A 19,715-nucleotide genomic window follows, 5' to 3' on the forward strand; every position below is an offset into this window, starting at 1 on the left:
GTTCCATGAGGTTCTGGGGGTGTCTCCATGGTCTCCTTGGATCCACAGTGTCACAATGGACCACTGGATCCACGTGGCCCTGCTGTGTCACCATGGCCCCTTGGTTCCATGGGACCCCAGGGTCACTATTGTCTCCTTGCTTCCACGTCACCCCCTCAGTGCCAAAATGACCCCTTCGTTCCATGGGGGACACAAAAGATTTATGGAAACATTGAGCAAATCCTGCTTAACACACCTGGGAACACCTGTTTGCATTCCAGAGGGAGGTTAAAGGTGAGGATGGCACCAGCAGCTTCCATCTGAAACAGAGATCCAGGGAAAGGAGTGGGACAGAGGATTCAACTGGGAGACTCAGAGAATTCTGCTTCCAGAGATCATTTCTGGTCACACTGTTCCTTGTAGAAAGGTGACACCATTCCAGGCAGCCTGTACTGAGCAGGTGGCTCCTGAGTGGGGTTTGTTGTTTAGGAAACCTGCTCAGGCTTTTCCATTCTCTCCTTCCCAAGAGGAAAACTTCTCCTGGGCCTGTGTGCAGGCAGAGCCCTGAGGAGAGCAGGTGGGACACGGTGCAATGGGCTGGGACATGGAGCTGCAGAGCTCAGGGACAAGGTTCTGCTGCAGGGCACAGGGATGTCAGTGCCAGGTGGGCGATGTCAGGCATGGTGAGGCTGGGGGTGAGGAGCAGCTTGTCCAAACAGGGTCAGCCCTCAGGGGACTCATTTTTCTACATGCCCAGACCTCCTAAGGAGAACTTCAGTGTCAAGATCACCTGGGGAATGCTTCTATCAGCTCTTCTCTGAACTGGAAAATAAAAAAATACACATTTGATTGAAGAAAAAAAGGTCATGAGGTGCACTTGGAAATCTTCCTCCTTAATAGAACTCCAAACTGACTCCAATCAGCTGCACAAGCCCTGGAGAGCTGAAAACAATTTAATGAAGACAAAGCACCCGTGAGGGCTTTCTGTATTTTGATGATCCCCACCATGGATCTGGGACTGAGTCCAGAACCCTCAGGCACTGAGAGAAGGCTGAAGAAGCTGCTCAAGGAGTCAGGAGCAAAACTCCAAGTCCCTTGGGCCCCAGTGAGGGCAGGGACTGCCAAAGGCTCCCCAGGGACTGGTGAGAGCATATCCTTGAGGCCAGGTTTGCAGGGAGCCCAAGGCTCAGAGCAGGGAACTGCAATGCTGAGCAAGGCCTGGGCTGGCTGGGGGAAGCAGAAAGGCCAAGCCCGGAGCCCAGCCTGGCACAGCAGGGCCTGTCCCTCACGGGTGGCTCGGGGCTGTTTGTGGGGCAGGGGGATGTGAGGGGCAGCAAGGACAAATGTCACAAACCTGTGTGACCCTGCAGATCCTCATGGAACCAAGGGGCCGGTGTGACACTGTGCTGCCTCATGGGATCAAGGAGACCATTGTGAACTCAGAGACCCCAAGGAACCAAGGGTCCATGGTGACCTTGTGCAGCCGCAGTGTCACAGAGGAGCCGCTGTGACACAGCAAGGGCACACGGAGCCCAGGGGCCATTGTGACACATCAGGGCTTTGTGGAACCACGAAGCCATTGTGACATTGCAAGGCCTCATGGAAGCACGGGGCCATTGTGGCACTGCAGAATCAAGGGGAACATTGTGACACTCCAGGGCCTGATGGAACCAAGGAGACCATTGTGACACTGTGGGGTCCATGGAACCAAGGGAACATGGAACAGGTCTGGCTGGCTGGGCCTCCTGGGGACCACCTGACCACCTTGGCATGTCGAGGGCTGCTTCTCATCTGCCCCTGAAGCCCTGGGGCTCTGGGCTTTCCTTCCTATGGGAGAGAACTGTCCTTCTCCTCCAGGGAACCAGGGCCAAAACTGGGATTTCTTCTCCAAATTTCCTTATGTAAAAGGATTGTTTCCAGATGAAATCTGCCAGGAGAGACCGGTCTGGCTGCCTTGACCACCCAAGGGTCACCTCTTATCTGCCTTTCAGACACTGGGACCGTGTGCTTTTCTTTCTTATGAGAAAAAAACATCCATCTCCACCAGGCACCCATGGCCAAAACTGAGGATCTGCCTCCAGAATTCCCTATATCCAAGGATAGCTCCCAGACAGAAGCTGCCAGGACTGACAAGTCTGGCTGGCCTTGGCTTCCTGAGGGCTGGCACTCATCTGCCTCTGAAACACCGGGGCTCTGTTCTTTTCTTCCTAATGTAAATAATTCTTCCTATCCAGGAACCCACAGCCAAAATTGAGATTCCACCTCCAAAATGCCCTGTGTCCAAGGATAGCCCCTAGACAAAAGGTATCAGGAGAGTCAGGTCTGGCTGGCTTGGCCTAAGGGTGCCCACCTCTCATCTTCTTCCAGGACACTTGGACTTGCACTTCTCTTTCCTATAGGAAAAAATCATTCATCCTGTCATGGCCAAAACTGGGATTCCACCTCCAAAACTCCCTACATCCGAGGATTAATGCTTTGAGAAATGTTTTTTGTTGATTTAATGACCTATTAAACCTTTTCCCAAAGTTTCTCTTATCTTCTATGTTGCCAGAAAGGCTGTTTTATTGTTTTGAGCTCCTGAGAATCTCTTGTTGGTATTTCTTCAGTGCATCCAACTCAGAGGACAGAACCTATTGTAATTCCTTTTAAATGTCCCATTGGGAGAGTTTTTAGGGGATGGGGGTCAGGGCTTGTGTGTCCTGCTGGGCACAGCCCAGGCAGGGCTTTCACAGCCCCATCCCACACTCCATTTCCCAGCGGGAGCCGCTGGTGCCTCTGAGTTCTGCTGCCCCAGCCCCAGGGACGCTCTCCTTGTCTGCCCATTCCCCCAGGGTCTCTGGGCAGGGATGGCCTCAGTGGGGGCTGCTGACATCCTCAGCAACTTGGAGGCTGCTGCTGAATTTTAATGCTCCAAAGGCTTTTTCAGCCTTCAGCTCCTCAGTGCAGGAATTCAGTGCCCCAGGGCTCATTAACATTCAGAACACCTTAACAAGCCAAGCCCTGGGAATCATTTAAGTTTTCAAATCTCTTGTGGTTGATTACACTATATTTAAAAGGACAGTGAGAAAAGATTTCTTCAGGTCCTGTTTAGTTTTTTTTACTCCTAATAAACTGATGTGTGAAATCCCCAGTTGACATTGAATCCAAGTGCCTCCTCATGCAGTTGGAATAGATATGAAAATCAAGACCCTTTATGGCTGACAATCCATTGGACTCTGTCCCTGCCCCCACCCCACCATTTCCCCCATCCAAGCCCTGGCACTCAGAGCAGCTGAGGAATGGAGTCACATCCAGGGGCATCCCCAGAACTGGAGACTTTGGCCCGGCCATTTACATCTCTTTATTGCTGATCTGGACAAGGGGATAGAGGGCAGCCTTGGTCAGTTCCCAGGTGACACCAAGCTGGTGGGAGTGTGGCTGTGCTGGAGGGCAGGAAGCTCTGCAGAGGGCAGCAACAAATCTTCTACACTGGAATTAGGAAGGGCAGACTTTGGCCTTTTTAGGATTCTGATTTGGGGAGTACTGAATCAGGTACTGATATTTTAAACAAAAGCTGCCCTTCAAAAGGAAGGGGTTTAGGAAGGATGAACATATTTCAAGAAAGCTGTCTTAATGGGGAAAGAGCTGCCTATCGCAGAGTGGCAAAAGATGAGCTAGTGATGAAAATTACAGTCCTGGCTGCCCATACAGCTTTCCTGGGAACTCAGAGGAAAAAAGGAGTGGCAACACAGGAAGTGTTTTACAATGCCCTTAGGCTATGCAGAAAGACAATTAGAGAGGTGAAAGCTCAAATAGAACTTAACCTGTTGATTTCTGTAAAAAAAAAATAAAAAAGTTTTACATAAAATTTTGTAGCCAAGGCAGGGAGAAGGAGAATCTCTATTCTTTATTGGATGCAGTGGAGAATATAACTAAAGATAAAGGGGTCACAAGCTCAGCTCCTACACAGGGAACTAAAGATAAAGTTACTAAAGAGAAGGAAAAGGCTAAACGATTTTACACCTTGTTTGTCTCAATTTTCAACAAGTACACAGGTTGTCCTCAGGACAAGTGTTCTCCTGAGCTGGCAGATGGGGACAGGGAGCAGAACAGCCCCCTGTGATCCAGGAGGAAGCAGCTGGTGATGAGGTGAAGCACTCAGATTCTCACAGGTGCATGGGATGGAATCTAGCCTAGGGGGATGAGGGAGCTGGGGGATGAGCTCCCCAAGCTGCTCTCCATCATTTATCATCAGTCCTGGCTCACCAGGGAGGTCCCAGAGCGCTGGAGGTGCCAGTGTGAGCCCATCCCCAAGAAGGGCTGGAAGGAGGAGCTGGGGAGCTCCAGGCCTGTCAGGCTGAGCACGGTGCCCGGCAAGGTTATGGAACAGATCACCTTGAGTGCCACCACAGGGCACCCACAGGATGGCCGAGGGGTCAGAGCCAGCCAGTGTGGATTTCAGTACCTACACTGATTATCTGGATGAGGGGACTGAGTCCACCATCATCAAATTTGCAGATGACACCAAACTGGGTGTGAGTGTGGATCTGCTGGAGGGTAGGAGGGCTCTACATGGAGACCTGGACAGGCTGGATCCAACAAGGTGAGGTTTTACAAGGCCAAGTGACACTGCACTGAACCAGGAGGTCAGTGTTACTCTCTGGGGCTTCGTGAACAACAAAGACCACTATGACATGAGGGCACCTTGTATAACCAAGAGGCCATTGTGACAATGCGAGTACTTGTTGAATGAAGGAAGCAATTTTGGGAACGGAGTGCTCCTTGGAACCAAGAGGCCATTGTGACACCGTGGAACCAAGGAGACCATTGCTGCACTGTGACACCTCCTGGAACCAAAAATCCACTGTGACACTGCAGGGCCCGGGGGGACCAAGGGGCCACTGTGACACTGCAGGGCCCAAGGATCCAAGGGATTTTGTGACACAAAGGGGTTCCATGGAACCAAAGGGACATTGTGACACTGGGAGGCCTCATGGAGTCATGGAGACCATTGGGACACCTCTGGGGCCTCATGGAACCGTGGTGACACCAAACTGGCTGGGAATATTGATCTGCTGGAGGGCAGGAGGGCTCTGCACAGGGACTGGACAGGCTGGATCCAGGGCCCAAATCCACCAAGGTGAGGTTCAACAAGTCCAAGTGCCGGGTCCTGCACTTTGGCCACAACAACCCCTGCAGTGCTACAGGCTGGGGACAGAGTGGCTGGACAGCAGCCAGGCAGAAAGGGACCTGCAGGGACTGATGGACAGCAGGCTGGACATGAGCCAGCAGTGTGCCCAGGTGGCCAAGTGTTGCCTTGTAAAAGACAATGGCGACCTGGTTCTGGGGGCAGCACGGTGGTCCGGCCTCTCCAGACCACTCGGGCTAATCGACAAAGACGCTGGCACCAATTTGGTGGACGATCGAAAAGCCTTTATTATCTCATCTCGTGGGTTTAAATAGTCTCGGGGGTCTTTGCTACGTCAGAGGGGGGTTGTGGGGTCTCAGGGGTTAGTCGGTAGTGGAAAACTACTGAGACAGGTGTGGTCACATGCTTCTGGGGTTAATAGATAAAGTGGGGCAGGGAGAAGGGGGGAAGGGTCTCTCTTTCCGTCACATCCCGTGATCTTCCGTTTGCCTGTCCCTACTACTACTACATCTCCCCTCCCCTTATCATATATAAAATGAGGTAGCCGTAGATATAGGCACTGGAGTGAGGTACAAACTTGTGACTTGTTAAGGAAAGGGTGGTTTGGTAAATCTGAGTAATTTTTTTAGGGCAGGTCCTGAAGGCTTTTGCGACTGACTGTGTTTGCAGTTTTTGGTTTACAGCATTTGTTGGTGGCCTATGAACAAAATGTTTGCCCTTTCTAGACGGGCCTGAACAAACGAGACTAGTTTGTTCAGCAGGCATGGTCCTATGGTAATAGCTAAAAGCAGTATTGCCAGTGGACCTACCAGGGCGGAAATTAAAGTGGTGAGCCAAGGTGATTGATTGAACCAGGATTCAAACCAGCTCTGTTGGGTTTCCCTGTCTCTCTTTCTCTGAGCCAGTCTATCTCGGAGTTCTGCCATGGAGTCTTTAACGACTCCCGTATGATCTGCATAAAAGCAGCACTCCTCTTTCAGGGCTGCACACAGTCCTCCTTGTTGCATGAACAAGAGGTCCAGTCCTCGCCTATTTTGTAAAACTACTTCTGAAAGCGAAGAGACTGATTTCTCTAGATAGGAGATGGATTTCTCGATTCTCTGCAGGTCCTCGTCGATGGTCATTTGCAGCTGAGAGAGTCCGTGCTGCTGGGTTGCGATGGCTGAGACACCCGTGGCTGTGCCAGCTGCTCCCAGGCAAAGCAGCATTGCGATGGTTAATTTCTCTTTTGTGGAGTCTGTCAGGTTCCTCGAGAAGGTGGTATGTCTCTTCGTTTGAGTGGTACAGGACCCTAGAACAGTCAGAACTTGGACACAGAAATCGATAGAGTTATTAAATTTGGCAAGGAACATATAAGGATTCACTCTGGATCTCTGGCAAACTTACATCTCAGATGTGGATGGGACTACTCACTTATTGGTTTTTCTGTTGGGCCTGACAACTTTAGTGCAGAAGTTGCCTTTCTGCTTCGCTAAGGTTGCGTTTCTAAAACATTTGCCCTGTCCTGTGATTTGACTCAGGGTGATTCCTCTGCGGGGAGTGTCCCATCTGCACTGGTGGGGGGCACTGGCTGTGGAGTAACTGAAGGGGGTGTCTAAAGCAATGCCTTCGTAGAAAGGGGGTTTAACATCATAGGAAAGCTAACAGGGGTTAGTCAGGTTGGATTTGGTTTCGCTTAGGGTTAGAAAGGTAGCTTCTAAACAGGTTGGCTATGTGGAACACAAAGGATGGGGTGTTTACTGTGGTGATCTCTTTGAACACCTTGTTACTTGAAAGATGTTGCATGACCCACCTAAATGGCTGATGAGGGTAGTGGCCTGGGTCGGCTTGTCCCCCTGGCCACAAGCCCTAATCGCAAAATCGCACAGGGACACTGTGCATGTCTGGGTCTCACCGCCGTGGGATTCTTGGGTCTTGTCTGGCGGTTTGGTGGTCCGTCATCTCTCTCTGGAGCAGGGGTGTATGCATCACGGGGACGGTCCATGAGCGTGTCCTGCAAACTGAAACTCACAGCTTTTCATTAGTTTTGTTCTGAAGGTCAGGTTTATTGGCAGCGGTGGGTGTGTGGCAGTGGCCCTTTCCTCCTGCAGCTTCAGCAGGATCCCCTCGGGCGTGTTTGGGGTGGAGGTGCCGCGGCGGGCTTTGCATTGCCAGCGTCGGGGCCACAGGGCCTGGGGCAAGATCGAGCAGTCTGCTCCTGTGTCTGCCCAAAGCTGAAGCCCTATTATGTGGGGGTCCTGACTGCCATAAAGGCGGCATGTCCCCCACACCCTCGGGGGCTCCTTCCCTATTTTCATGGCCAGGGTCACCCAGGGGTCCCGTTCTGGGGCGTCCCCTGCTGACCCTGTGGCACAGGCGCTGTCTGCGGTGGTAGTGGGTACGAAGGTACCGCGGGCTGTGTTTGGAAACTCTGCAATTGTGTCGCTGGCGGGGGTATGAAGCTGGCTGCCTCCTGTGGGGGTATGGGGTATAAGGGCTCCCCGCCCCACTGGGGGTTGGCATAGATGGGCCGTTTTGTATTCCCGGCGGGAGGAGGCTGGGTGCGGGCCGCACGCCCCCTCCCTGTCCCGTTTCCCTGGGGCCGGGTCCTGCATTCCTTGGCGAGATGCCCTTTTCTCCCGCAGTCCCAACAGGATGTTTCTCCCCAGCTGGTAAACTGGGCTGGTTCATATTGTAGTTGTTTTTTGGTGCGGCTTAGAGCTTTACTCGGTTTTGTCTTAAATCGCGTTGGCTCCGTTTCCTCCGTCTCAGAGTCCCAGCCGGCTTCCGGCAGCTCTTCCGAGCTGGCAGAGCTGCTGCCGGGCTCCGAGTCGGAAGCCGAATGCCAGCACACTTCCGGGGCTCGGTGCCTTTTTGTCCGGCTCCAAGCTCGCTCCTCCCCGCGGGGGTGGCGCTGCTCCCGCCCCCCCGGCTTGCCCTGCCTCCTGCAGGGGGAGGTCTCTCCCTTAAATGGTAGCGGCGTCAGGCATGGCTGCCGATTGGCTCCGCGCTCTCTGCCGCTCTCCTCCTCTTTCTCCCGCGCACGCGCGTCCCTGAAACTGCGCGCCTCCCGGGTTTTCGAGCCAAAACCTCCCGCACCCCGCCCCTCTCCTTGGCGGCCAGCGCCATTTTCAAAGGGGTGAGGTGGCGGCGTGGTTCGGATCTCCTCCGAGCCGCGGTTTCTGCACCTCTGGCTTCCCCTGACAGCTCCTGCCAGAAGCACTCTGCGCGCTGCTGCACCTCCGGCAACGGGTCGTGGACCGGCGGCGGCGGGACGGACGGGGAAGCCGCGGTTTTCTGGGGGGTTTCCGCGGCAGGGACTGGCCTCTGGCCCGGGGAGGGGGGTGATGCGCCGGCCCCCCCCGGATCTCTGCTACCGGGCGGATCGTCCTCAGGGACGGTCTGCGCTCCCGCCCCCACCCCGAGCCCGGGTGTGACTAATAAACATGTACGCGCCGCACTCCACGTCTCCTGCTTTTCTATTGCTCTGCGCGGGGCTTTCTCTACTTTGCCCCACGCTTTAAGGCTTTTGCCACTGCCTGAGGATTTCGTGTCCTCGGCCAGCGTGGCTGTGCATTTTTCCCATATTCTCGGATGCATAGCATCCACTGGGCATTCAGTCGCCCCAAGCTCAAGCAGCCTTGCTATGGCAAGATAAAAGTCTTTGAGCTTACACTCGATACCCCATTGCTTATAAATCACACTTACAACCCTGACGATGCTGTCCATGACGCTCGCGGGTCCTGGGACGTCTCCCTGTGCCAGGATACGGTCTGACCGCTCCGGCCGCTGCTCCTGTCCAGGTGAACTCCCGCTACCCGAGCGAATTTTTCTTCTCCCGGGTTTCGGCACTAGATATGTTGCCTTTATGAAAGACAACGGCGACCTGGTTACAAGAAGACAGCACGGCAGCCCGGCCTCACCCGGGCTACTCGGACTAACGACACACGCTGACACCAATGTGGTGGACGGTCGAAAGCCTTTATTATCTTATCTCATGGGTTTAAATAGTCTTGGGGGACTTTGCTTCGTCAGAGGTGGGTTGTAGGGTCCCTAGGGTTAGTCGGGAGTGGAAAACTACTGGGTTAGGTGTGGTTACATGCTCTGGGGTTAATAGATAACGTGAAGCAGGGAGAAGGGGGAAGGGTCTTTCTTTCCGTCACATCCCGAGATCTTCCGTTCACCTGTCCCTATCTACTACAGACTGGGATCAAATATGGACTGGGATCAAAGAGGGACTGGGATAAACGAGAGATTGGGATCAAATATGGACTGGGATCAACTAGAGATTGGGATCCTACAGATTGAGATCCTAGAGACTGGGATAAACTGGACTTGGATCAAATAGGGACTGGGATCAACTAGAGACAGGGATCAAATATGGAACTGGGATCAAATTGTGTTGCGTTGCGGTCCCCTTTCACCACGACACCACCGAGCGCGGGCGTGCTGGGCGGCGGGGGGAGAGAACGGGCGGCCGGTCCCCCTGTAAATGCTCTGCAGTCCCAGTTATCGGCGCGGGGACAGATGGAGGCGGCACGGGACTTGGGGTGAACAGGTTCGGTTTATTTCGCGTGCCCCAAGACGCCTTGGAGGGGGCAAGCAGATGTTTTATACAAGAACTTATGGGGAAGGGTATAGGAAGAGCAACCAATAGGGGAATAACAGGGGAGGAGTTTGGGGTAGGACTAACATACTAAACAGTCTGTGAAAGGGGGCAGGGAAAGAAGCGGGGGGAGGGGAGATTCACATCTTGGAGAGAAGGGGGTTAGGAGTGAGATGGGGGGTGTGCACAGACACTTAAAGAATAAAGAACACACTCCTGCACCCTGGGTTTGAATTTTTGGGTCGATTTGTGGCGATTTTTGGTTTCCATTGATAAAAATCTATCCGGGGGTGGGGCCAAGGCTCATTTGGGGGGAGCTTCAGGAGGGGGCGGGGCCAGAACCGGGAGGGGCAAAGCCTGAGGGGGCAGAGCGGCGGTGGGCGTGTCCAGCAGCAAGGGGCAGGGCCAAAACATAGGGCGGGGTCTAAAGAGGGCGTGGTCAGTGTCTGGGGGTTCGTCCTGCCGCTCCCACCCCCCCAAATTCCCCCGACCCTCCCTCACCGCCCCTACCCCACCCATGGGACACACCCCGAAATCTCCCCAGCCCTTCCCCCCTCAGGCCCCCCGAGCTGTTTTCACCTGGGAACCACCAAATCTTTGGGAATTCTCACCTGGGACCCCCTAAAGCTCACCTGCACCCCTCCAAAATCTCCTCAGGACCTCACAAACCTCACCTGGGACCCCAAACCTCACCTGGAACCCCCCAAATTCTCACCTGAGACCCCCAAACTTCTCCTAGGACCCCCAGACCTCACCTGGGCAGGTGGGAAACCCCAAATCCTTGGGAATTCTCACCTGGGACCTCGCAAACCTCACCTGGGACTACCCAAACCTTCACCAGGGACCCCCCAAAGCTCACCTAGGACCCCCCCAAAATCTCCTCAGGATCCCCCAAAAGCGGCCAAAGGTGGGGCGGGGCCGGGGCAATGACGTCACCTCTTCCTGTTTCCCCTCTCCGGCTGCGCCGCGTTCCCGCGTGTCCCCAACTGTCCCCGGCCGTGTCCCCTCCCCGGGGTGTCTCCAGCGGCCATGGAGCCCCGCGAGGTGCGATAATCCCGGCGGGGGGGCGGGAGGGGACAGGGGAACACAGGGGTGGCAGAGGGGTGGAAAGGACAGGGCGGGACAGTGGGAGACGAGAGGGTGACAAAAGGGACAGAGGGGACAGCACAGCTCTCCAGGGAGGGGACAAACGGGACCCCAGGAGGGCACAGGGGCCACTGTAGGAGGCCACAACTGCCACCAGGCCCCTGACACCTCTCTTGTCCCCTCCCCAGCTGTCCCCCCACCAGCTGCTGGAGGCGATAGGGACCATGGTGGCCACACTGGGTGAGCTGGTGGCCACCCTGAGAGAACTGATGGCCACCGTGTCCAGGCCGCACAGGGACGTGCTGCTGGCCGTGTCCCCAGAGTTCCTGCGGGTGGCTGTGGGGACCTTGATCTTTCACCTCCAGGACGCCCTGCGCCACTACCGTGTCCCCTCCCTGGGCCACCGCCCTGTCCCCTCCCTGGGCTGGGCCCTGGCCAACCTCGGGGACACCCCAGGGACCACCTGGGCCTGTGTGAGAGCCCTGGCCAGCGCCAGGCGCGTGCTGGACAGGCTCATGGACAGCTGGGCCCGGCTGGCCAAGGCGGCCACCGAGCTCCGCGACGCCTGCAGGGATGCGGCCACCGGGAGGGGACAGCGGCTGGAGCTGTACCTGGGGCTGCTGGGGGACTTGGTGGCCGTGTGTGACAAAGCCACCGCCTTCCCCCAGGAGCTGCAGCGCCGGCTCAGGGACATCGAGGCTGCCCTGGAGGGGACAACAGAGGTGTCCCGATTTCCGTGCGGCCTTGGTGGCCACAGCGGCCGAGGCTGAGCAGCTGTGGGAGGCCAGTGCCCGCCTGGCCACGCGTCACCTGCTGGGGACACTTGGAGACATCAACACCCTCTTCTTCTGTCCCTCTCCTGGCCACGGTGGCTGTGCAGTGGCCGAGCGGTGCCAAAGAGCCATGGAGGACATCCTGAGGCTGCTGTGCACAGAGCAACATCACCACTGGGCCGTCATCAGGCCGGTGTCACCATGGCAGAGACTCGGGGACATTCTGATAGCACTTTGGGAGCACTTGGGGACACGTTGGGAAGGTGTGTGGCAATGCTGGTGGGGGCGGGGGGGTGAACGAGCCTCCCCTCAGTGCCTTGCAGGAGACCCGGCTGTGATTTTGGGGCCGGGGAGGTCCCCAGGCAGCCCCCACTGCTGAGCACTGACCCTGCCCCGGGGGGTGCCGGGACCCCCCAAAAACCACACCCGCACCCCCTTCAGTGCCCCCGAACCCCCCTCGAGAACTGACCCCCCCTCACCGGGCACTGGGACGAGTGGAGACCCCCTCTCGGTTCTCTGGGGGTCGAGATGACCCTGAGATTGTGAAAAGTCCTTTACTCCCAGCCCGCGCAGGCAGAGAAGGAGTCGAGATGCAGAGCTTTGCTTCTCAGGGCCGTTTATTTTCCCTTTTCTCTAACAGCTTTGTCCGCTCTGCTGAGCTCTGTCTAGCAGGTCGGTCTGTGGCAGTCTCCCTGCCCTCAGGGCGCTGTTTGCCTTCTACACTAAAAACTACCTGAACTGTGTTTACAATAACGTGCCAATATCTATCATTTTTGTTGGACAGTGTGTCTCTACCTTCAACCAACAGAAAAGTGTCACCATCACAGCAAGACATGGAGGGCAAAAAGAAGGAGAAGAAGGTCAGGACACACCCAGATCCCTCCACCTTCTCCCATTGAACCCCATATTTTAAAGTGTTAAAATTCTGCTTTTCCACCCTGTGTTAATTCACCTACCCCTCCTCGTGCACCGACCCACCCAAGCACTAGGCCCGGACTCCCCTTTGTGCCCCCATCCATGACGGAGGTTCCATCCCCTCCGCTTTGACCCCCCAGTGCCGCGAGACCCCCAGGAACAGTGCAGGAACTGTGGGGGACCCCAAGGGCCGGGGGGCCACCGGGGCTTCACCAGCACCAGGGGAGTCCCTTAGGGTTCGGTCCTTTCCCCCCTATTGTCTCCCAGGACCCCCTGTTATCATCAGTGCCCCCCCCAAGTTACTGGGACCCCCCCATTCACTGCTTCCCCCCCTCCCTGACTCCCCCAAAGCACTGGGACCCCCCGAGCTATGAGCCCCCCGCAGTGCACCAGGACCCCCCACTCACCTCCCATCCCCCATCCATGGGAACCCACCCAAATCACAGCAGCACAAGGAGAAGAAGCCAACACCTTCCACACACCCAGCATGGATCACCAGGACCACAGATCAGCAGGGCTCTGCCCCACGGGGGTCACTGGGGATCATCCAGCCCGGATCCTCCCATGGGGGATGGAGCTGGAGCAGCGCACCAAGCTCTTCCCTCACTCTCTTCCCTCACTCCAAGCTGTTCCCTCACTCTCTTCCCTCACTCCAAGCTCTTCCCTCACTCAGGGCACTCACAGGGCTTCCCTTAGTGGTGCCTCTGTTGGTGCTGGGTCAAGTGAGAGCTCCTGGAGAAGCTCTTCCCACACTTCCCACACTCGTAGGGCCTCTCCCCGGTGTGGATGCGCTGGTGTTTTCTCAGGTGTGAGGTCCGCCCAAAGCTCTTCCCACATTCCAAGCACTCATAGGGCCGCTCCCGAGTGTGGATCACCTGGTGCTTGATCAGGCCAGACGTGTCTCTGAAACCCTTCCCACACTTCCCACACTCGTAGGGCCTCTCCCCAGTGTGGATGCGCCGGTGCACGGTGAGGTGGGAGTTTTGCTTGAAGCCCTCCCCGCAGTTAGGGCAGCGGAAGGGCCTCTCCTCTGTGTGAATCCGCTCATGTAGGAGGAGATCGGAGCTGGTCCGAAACCTCTTCCCACACTTCCCACACTCGTAGGGCCTCTCCCCAGTGTGGATCCTCTGGTGCACGATCAGATGGGATCTCCAGCTGAAACCCTTCCCACATTCCAAGCACTTGTGGGATTTCTCCCTGCCATGAGGCTTCTCCACCAGCTCCGAGCTCTGGCTGGATCTCCGCTCGCCTTCCTGGCTCAGGGGGGCTCTTTCCTCCCCACAGCTCCCTGGGCTGGGTTTGCAGCTCCTCCTCCTGCAGCATCTCTGGGGCTTTTCCTCCCCGTCGGGTTCCTGCGCCGTGGAGCCACTCAAAACGGCCTCTTCCACCAGGTTCTGCCGCGGGGATTTGTCCTCCCTGCTCTCCATCCTCAGCTCCTGCTCTGAGGGAGGAAGGACAAGGAGAGGCTCTTCCTCTTCCTCGCAGCCTCCCAGGGGCTGGGAATGGGAAATCCTGGTTTGGGGAAAACAAGGGATGAGCACGTTGAGTTGGAAGCTCCCTCTGTCCCCGTCTATCTCTACAAGTCCCTGGCCACCTGGGCTCCATAAAAACCTCCCAAACACCGAGATTCAGCCCTGAAAAAGCCTCCCAGGAGTTCCCCGTCCCTGCTCCCTCCCCTTTGCTGTTCGGGGCTCCCCCCTGTCCCAGCTGCTGGGATCACGCTTGGATTGGGGGTCCCCCTTCTCCTCGCTGCCCACCCTCCCCAGGCTGCCGGGAGTCCCAGCAATCCCAAAAGCTCCCCCCTCTTGGCTCTCCCCATTCAGGGGTGCCGGGGCTGTTTGAGCTCCCGGGCTCCCTTCTCCCCTTCTTCCCTGCTCTGGGCTGCCGGGGTTCCAAGGAGTCCCCCCAAGGGGCTTTTTCCGCTCAGCTTCGCAGTTCTTCCTTCTCCAAACATTCCCCCAATAAACCCAACCCAGGCACCCCCCAGGAGATCTGGCCCGAGCTCCCCGCCCCCACTCACCTGTGGGATGGGGGGCGATGATCCCACAGGTGGGGGCTGCGAATTCAGGCAGGGCTGACCGCGCGCTTCTCTCTGCTCTGCTCCATCCGCCTTTCAACCTCCTCTTCCTCTTCCTGACGCCCCTCCTCTTCCATCCCCTCTCCTCCTCCTCCTCCTCCTGCCCCTCGCTATCCCCACCTCCTTCTCCTCTTCCATTCCTCCCCTTCCATACCTCCTCCTCCTCCCCCTTTCCATCCCCACCTCCCGCTCCTCCTTCATCCCTGCCCTTCCCTCCCTCCTCCTCCTCCCCCAGCAGCAGCGACACCCTCGGTTCCCGTTCCCGCAGCCCCGGCAGCCCGCGGCAGGAGCGGGGATGGAGCCGGGACAGGTCGGGACGGGCAGCGCGGGGCTCTCGGCTGCTCCCAGCCGCTGTTCCAGGGGGGAACCCGGCCCGGGACAAAGGAGAGGCAAACTGGGGAAACTGGGGGCTGCACATCCAAACTGGGGCTGCCTGGGGACCCTGCCTGGGCACTGCCGGCCCTTGGGGCTCCTCTCAGGAGATCAGGAGGGGGGAACGCACAGAGGGCTCGGGGATGCCAGGAGTGGCAGCACTGGGAAGGACTGGTTTGTACTGGGATTGTACTGGAATCATACTGGGAGCAGCTGGGCCCATGCCAGGGCAGACTGCAGTCACCCCGAGGGAGACTGGGATCGTACTGGGATCATACTGACACAGAGTAGGAGCCTACGGGGGCCAACTGAGACCATGCTGGGGGCAAATGGGATATACTGGGAGCGACTGGGAGCATGATGAGGGTGACTGGGAGCAGCTGTGAGCAACTGGGATCATGCTAGGAGCAACTGGGAGGAACTGGGAGTCACTGGGTGCCTGCTGGGGATGACTGGAAACGACTGGGCTTATACTGGGATCATGCTGGAGGTGACTGGGATCATACTGGCAGTGAGTGCCACGACACTGAGGCTGACTGGGAGCGGTTGTGAGCAAATGGGATCGCGCTGGAAGGAACTGGGAGTGAGTGGGAATATGCTGGAAGGAACGGGGGGACACTGTGAGAGACTGGGAGGGACAGTGAGGGTGAAAGGGGCAACTGGAACCATGTGGAGCACAACTGGTTCATATTGGCACTGACTGGGAGCACACTGGCGTCATCTCTGGATCATACTGGGAGGGACTGGACTAATACTGGGAGTGTCTGAGAGTGACTGGGAACACACCATGCACAGCATCCCTGTACTGGGGGTGACTGGGAGCAACTTGGAGCACTCTGGGAGCAAATGGCATCATACTGGGATTGACTGGGCTGATGTAGCTGGAGGCAACTGGGACCATACTGCGAGTGATTGGAAGTTACTGGGATTATACTGGGACCATACTGGGAGTGCTGGCATGTGACAAGGATCATACTGGAGGTTACTGGGCTCATACTGGTGATGAAAGGAAGCAACTGGGATCCCACTTTGGGCTACTGGGAGCAACTGAGAAAAACTGGGATCATGCTGCAAGCAAACTGGAGGAATTGGGAATGACTGGATGCAGGCTGGAGACAACTGGGACATACTGGGCATGACTGAGATCATACTGGGATAACAAGCACCTTCCTGGGATCACTGGGAGTGTCTGGGAATGACCACAGAGATGCTGAAGGCAACTGGGATTTACTGGGGATGTCTGTAACCTTACTGGGGTGACTGGGAACACACTGGGAACAACGGGGACCATGCTGGGGAGAACTGAGAGCGAGTGGAAGTGAGTGGGTCTACACCGGGGACAACTGGGCATGACTGGGACCATGCTGGGAGCAACTGGGATCATATGGGGAGTGATGGGGTTGATACAAGGGACAACTGGGGGCAACTGGGATCACACTGGGGAGAACAGGAAGCAACTGAAAGCATGCTGGGGGCAACTGGGATCCTACTGGATCTTACTTGGAGCAACTGGGATCAGGCTGGAAGCAATTGAGGACAACTGGAGTGACTGGGAACATGGTGGGAGCAACTGGGATACACTGGGAGAGACTGAAACCACAGTGGGGGTAAATGGGAACAACTGGAACCACAGTGGATGATAATGGGAGCAGCTGTGCCCATGCTAGATTCATACTGGGATCCTACTGGAACTGGCTGGCATCATACTGGGAATGACTGGAAGTGTGCTGGCTGTGACGGGAACCATGCTGGAGGTGACTGGGAGCAACTGGGCCCACACTGGGAGTGACAGGGAGTCATTCTGGGCAGGGCTGGAATCATACTGGGAGTGACTGGAACCATACTGGGGGGGACTGGGTGCAGCTGGGATCATCCTGGGAGCCACTGGGATTCCAGCAGGTGTGAAGGGATCCTGGCTGGGGGTCACTGGGAGCTACTGGGCCCATGTTGGGAGGAAAATCTGGACACATTGAAAGCAATTGGGACCAACTGGAAGGTACTGGAACTGTGCTGAGGGGACTGAGACCACAAATGGGTAAACTGGGATCATACTGGGATCACAGTGGGAGCAGCCAGGTCCATGCTGGGTGAGACTGGGAGGAGCCAGGTCCATGGAGGGTGACAGGAATCATACTGGGATTGACTGGGAGTGGCTGTGAACAACTGGAATCATGCTGAAAGTAACTGGGAGGAAGTGGGAGGGACTGGGAGCATGCTGGGAGTGACTGGGATATACTGGGAGAGACTGGGAGTCATAGGGATCATACTGGTGGTTACTGGGGTCATGTTGGCATTGACAGGGAGCAACTGGGATCACACTGGGGGGCACTGGCATCATACTGGGAGTGACTGGGATCATACTGGGATTACAGTGGGTGCCAAGGGACCCTGACTGGGGGTTACTGGGAGCTGCCAGGCCCATGCTGGGAGCCAAATGCACACACACTGAGAGCAACTGGGAGCAACTGGGAATGACAGGAGTCATGCAGGTGACAACTGGGATGTACTGGCAGTGACTGGGATAAAACTGGGGCAGCTGAACCATGCTGAGGTAACTGGGAGTGCCTGGCAAAGACTCTGAGAATGTTCCAGGCAACTGGGATGTACTGGGAGTACCTAAGAACATGCAGGTGGTGACTGGGACCACACTGGGAGCCACTGGGAATGTGCTGGGGGCAACTGGGACCATGCTGGGGGCAAGTGTGAGTGACTGGGGCCCTGCTGGGGCAGACTGGGATCATACTGGACTCATATTGGGATCATACTGGGAGTGACTGGGACTATACTAGGAGCAACTGGGAGAAGTGGGAACACACTGGAGAAAAGTGGGAGCAACTGGGACTTGCTGGGGGCAAATAGCGTCACAATGGGGAATGACTGAGAATGACTGGGCTCATACTGGGAGAAACAGGGATCCTGCAGGGAGTGAGGGGAAGTGACCATGGTGATACTGGGACTGACTGGGCTCATCCTGGGAGTGCCCAGGAAACTGGAAGCACACAGAGGTAGGAACTGGGCACCTGCTGGGAGCAGCCCCTGGCGGCCCCGGTACCCCCGAACCCCTTTCCCGGCCATGCCGCCCCTCCAGCCCCAGCACCCCCATTGCCGGGTGCCGGCACTGCCAGGGGTCCCCCCTCTCGGGGTCCCCGCTGGGGCTCCTGGGGCTCTCCTCTCTCTGCGCTCCCGCCCAGGGAAGCCGCGGCTCTCCCGGGGCTCCCCAAATCCGGGGTCCCCCCGCCGCTCCCGCCGCTCCCGCGCGGTCCCCACGCGGCCCCGGCAGAGCTCGGAGGGCCCGGCCGGGAAGCCCAACCCGCACCGCGGGGGGACCCGCATCGCCCCGGCCCCGCCGGGGCTCTGCCGCCACCCGCACCGGGACCCCCCAAAAACACCTCCCGGGGACCCCCGATGTCCCCCCGAGGGCAGCTGCGGCTCGGCCTTGGAGCCCCGCCAGCTCCAAACATCCCCCCAAAAACCCCAAACCCAGGGAGCCCCGGGATATTTGGGGCGAGCTCCCCCTCCCCGGGCACCTGCGGGATGGGGGCGACGCTCCCGGGGTGCTGCGAGTTCAGGCAGAGCCGGAGCCCCGCGGTTCATCCTCCCCGCTCCTCCTGCTGCTCCCGCTGCCGCTCCGCCTCTTCCTCCCTCCTCCTCCTCCTCCCCGCAGCCGCGGGAGGGGCGGGGATGGAGCCGGGACAGGTCGGAACGCAGAGAGGGCTGGGGGGATGCCAGGAGTGACTGGGCTGCACTGGGATCATACTGGGAGCAGCTCCTGGGTGACTGATCCTACTGGGATCATACTGGGATCATACTGGGAGTGAGGAGGAGCAGCGCGGTGGCTCCAGCGCTGGGGCTGGGGGCGCTCCTGGCGGGCGAGGGGGAAGTGGGACCCCGGCACCGGGACCCTGAATCGCCATTGCCGGCACCGGGACCCCCCCTGCTCCCCTTATCCTGCACAGGGACCCCCCTGAATCCCCCATTTCCGGACATCAGGGCCCTCTGCTCCCCTTTTCCCTGCTCCCAGCCTCTAGATTTCCCGTGTGCCTGATCCTGGAACGCCTTGGAACACCTTGGACCCCCATTCCTGCCTTTCCCAGCCTCCAGCCCCACCTTTGTGCAAAGCCAGAGACCCTCTGAACTCCCCCTTCCCAAACACCCCGGGTGTCCCCAAACTGGTACCCCTTTTTGGGAAACCCTGGACTCCCCTTTCCTGGGCTCAAGGACCCCTGGAACTCCCTTCTACCTCTCCATCCCTGCCCCCCCATTTCCATGACCCTGAGACCCCCCTGCACCCCCATTCCTGAGAACCAAGACACCCTTTTACCCCTTTGCCTGGCACTGAGACCCCCCTGCACCCCCTTATCCGGCACCAACTCAACATGTTCCCATCCCACACCTCTCCCAGCCCCCAGCCCCACCCTTTTCCCTGACCTGGGACCCCTGGGCCCCCATTCCTGCCTTTCCCAGCCCCCAGCCCCTCCTTTCCTCACACTCAGGAGCCCTGGCACCCCCTTTCCTGGGTACAGGATTCCCTGGACACCCCATCCCAGCTCTCCCAGTCCCTGCACCCCCTTTCCTTGGCTCTCAGCCCCTGAACCTCCTTCCCAGCTCTGCCAGCTCTGCAGGTCCCCCCTTTCCTTGGCCTTTGGAACGCCTGGAACCCCAAACTCTCACTTTCAGCCCCCTCAGCTCCACAAAATCTCTGTGTCCCCCCAGTTCTCCACTCCCTGCAGTTCCTGGAAGTGGTGCTGTCAGACCCTGGCCTGGGGGTCCCCCAGTCCTTGATTGTGGGGGATGTGGACG

At 57.5% G+C, this 19,715-nt stretch overlaps 1 protein-coding gene across 1 annotated transcript in view; it reads left to right on the forward strand.

Annotated features, from left to right (window-relative positions):
- Positions 1 to 19,715, forward strand: part of LOC140681608 (uncharacterized) — a 370,130-nt gene that overhangs the window by 302,830 nt on the left and 47,585 nt on the right. The window lies entirely within an intron of this gene.

Source organism: Taeniopygia guttata, chromosome 37, assembly GCF_048771995.1.
Source record: "Taeniopygia guttata chromosome 37, bTaeGut7.mat, whole genome shotgun sequence".
In the NCBI taxonomy this organism is placed as follows: domain Eukaryota; kingdom Metazoa; phylum Chordata; class Aves; order Passeriformes; family Estrildidae; genus Taeniopygia; species Taeniopygia guttata.